General features: G+C 74.9%; 1 non-coding gene across 1 annotated transcript; it reads right to left on the bottom strand.

The window, feature by feature from the left end:
• Positions 1-1394: 1394 nt before the first annotated feature.
• Positions 1395-1513, bottom strand: LOC128823787 (5S ribosomal RNA). The gene has a single exon (XR_008442023.1). It is a non-coding gene; the product is annotated as a 5S ribosomal RNA (ribosomal RNA).
• Between the last annotated feature and the right edge of the window lie 987 nt (positions 1514-2500).

Here is a 2500-nt window from a genome sequence, read left to right as displayed (position 1 = left end):
AGCAGGAGCCGGGGGCTGGGGGGGGTGGGGTGGGGGGGGGGCGTTCAGGACAAGCGGTCAAGCCCCGGGGAGCAGCTGTCAAATGTTCCAAGTCCCCACTCGGCCACCAGGTCCACCCCAGTCTAGCAATGGGGTTGACCTGGCTGATGGCCGGTTAGTGTCAAGGTAAACTCACCGTCGTCCACAGGAGGGCAGCTCTCAGGCCGTCCGGCTGCGGCTGACTCTGGGGCGGTGCCCGGTCCCGGCAGCGAGGGGCGGGGGGGGGGGCGCGGAGCGACACGGAGCTAACCGGCCCCCGGGGCCGGGGGCGCCTCCCGCGACTTTGGGGGCCGCGGGTCGTCAGTGGCGTGCAGGCCGGGCCTCTCCCGGGGGATTCGGGGGGGGGGGGGGGGGCGGTCCTGCGGGCCGGGCGCAGGGGGCTCGAGCGAGCCCGGGCCGGTCCGCCCCGGGGCCGGGGTCTCCGCCTGCGGCTCGGGGGGGCGCGGGTCGTCGGGGGAGGAAGCCCGGGGGAGCTGCACGCCGGCCTGCCAGGCCAGGCCAGGCCTGGCCTGGGTGGCCGCGGGGGGATTCGGGGCGGTCCCGCGAGCCGGCGGCCGGGCGCAGGGGGTCCGAGCGCGTCCGAGCGAGTCCGTCCCGGCCCCGGGGTCTCCCCCTGCGGCTCTGGGGGGCCGTGGGTCCCCGCTGGCGGAAGCCGCTGGGCGCTGGACACCCGCCGTCCGTCCCGCCTGGCCAGGCCTGGCCTGGGTGGCCGCGGGGCGGGGGATTCGGGGCGGTCCCGCGAGCCGGCGGCCGGGCGCAGGGGGTCCGAGCGCGTCCGAGCGAGTCCGTCCCGGCCCCGGGGTGTCCCCCTGCGGCTCTGGGGGCCGTGGGTCCCCGCTGGAGGAAGCCGCTGGGCGCTGGACACCCGCCGTCCGTCCCGCCTGGCCAGGCCTGGCCTGGGTGGCCGCGGGGGGATTCGGGGCGGTCCCGCGAGCCGGCGCCCGGGCGCAGGGGGTCCGAGCGAGTCCGTCCCGGGCCCGGGGCCTCCCCCTGCGGCTTTGGGGGCCGTGGGTCCCCGCTGGCGGAAGCCGCTGGGCGCTGGACACCCGCCGTCCGTCCCGCCTGGCCAGGCCTGGCCTGGGTGGCCGCGGGGCGGGGGGATTCGGGGCGGTCCTGCGGGCCGGCGGCCGGGAGGGTCCGGGCCAGTCCGCCCCATGCCCGGGGTCTCCCCCAGCGGCTTCGGTGGGTCCTCCGCGGAGGAAGCCGGGTGGGGAGCCGGACCCCAGGCGCCCAGACCCGTGACCTGCGGCCGCGACCTCCGACTCGGCAGGAGCGACGAGGGGCTTTCCGGCCCGTCCCCCCCCTCTCCTTCCTCCCCAGAAAAGGAGAGAGAGCTGGCTCGGACCGGGAAAAGCTGCCTACGGCACCTGGGATTCCCAGGCGGTCACCCATCCAAGTACTAGCCAGGCCCGGGACGGTTTACCTTCCGAGATCGGACGGGATCGGGGGCGTTCGGTCCGGTATGGCCGTAGGCACCCGGCCCCCGCGCCTCCTCGCCCGCTTTCCCCTGCCGACGCCCGGGCCTGCCGCACGGTGAGCCCCGGTCGGACTGCCCCCCTGCGGCAGGGCCCCCGTCTCTCGCGGGCCCGGTCCTTTTTTCCTTCTCGAGCTCCGGGGCCCGGGCTGGCCGCCAGAGCCCCTCCGCCCGCCCGCCCTCCCCGGCGTCGGGGAAAATATTGTCCCGGACATCCAGTGCGCCCTGATCCTGTCAGCCGGGGGGGGGGGTGGGTGGGTGGAGGGGGGGCAGTCCCTCGCTGCGGCCGGGGAGGGTGAGCCCAGGGCGGCTTGCCTGCCGTCCGAGTCCCCTCTCGGCCACCAGGTCAACCCCGAGCCGAAAGGGCTGAAAAATTTTCAGAGTCCCCTCCCGGGCACCAGGTCAACCCGTGGAATCGAACGGGTTCGCCTGCTGGCCGGTTCGCTTCCCGGCCACCAGGTCAACCCGTAGGTTTGAACGGGCACGCCCGGTGGCCGCTTTCCCGTCCGGTCACCAGGTCAACCCGGATCTCCCTCCTTCCCTGGGCGCCCCCTCCTCGGAGGCGTCAGGTTCCATTTTCTTTTTCCCCCCAGACTTCCAGGGGCCCGATCCAGTCGGCCGGGAGGCAGTCCCTCGCTGCGGCCGGGGTGGGTGAGGCCAGGGCGGCTTGCCTGCCGTCCGAGTCCCCTCTCGGCCACCAGGTCAACCCCGAGCCGAAAGGGCTGAACATTTTTCAGAGTCCCCTCCCGGGCACCAGGTCAACCCGTGGAATCGAACGGGTTCACCTGCTGGCCGGTTCGCTTCCCGGCCACCAGGTCAACCCGTAGGTTGCCGACGGGGCTAGCCAGTGGCCGGTTTGCTTTCCGGCCGCCAGGTCAACCCCTAGGTTTGAACGGGCACGCCCGGTGGCCGCTTTCCCGTCCGGTCACCAGGTCGACCCGGATCTCCCTCCTTCCCTGGGCGCCCCCTCCTCGGAGGCGTCAGGTT

Source organism: Malaclemys terrapin, chromosome 15, assembly GCF_027887155.1.
Source record: "Malaclemys terrapin pileata isolate rMalTer1 chromosome 15, rMalTer1.hap1, whole genome shotgun sequence".
In the NCBI taxonomy this organism is placed as follows: Eukaryota; Metazoa; Chordata; order Testudines; family Emydidae; genus Malaclemys; species Malaclemys terrapin.
This window is presented reverse-complemented; position numbering and strand designations above follow the sequence as displayed.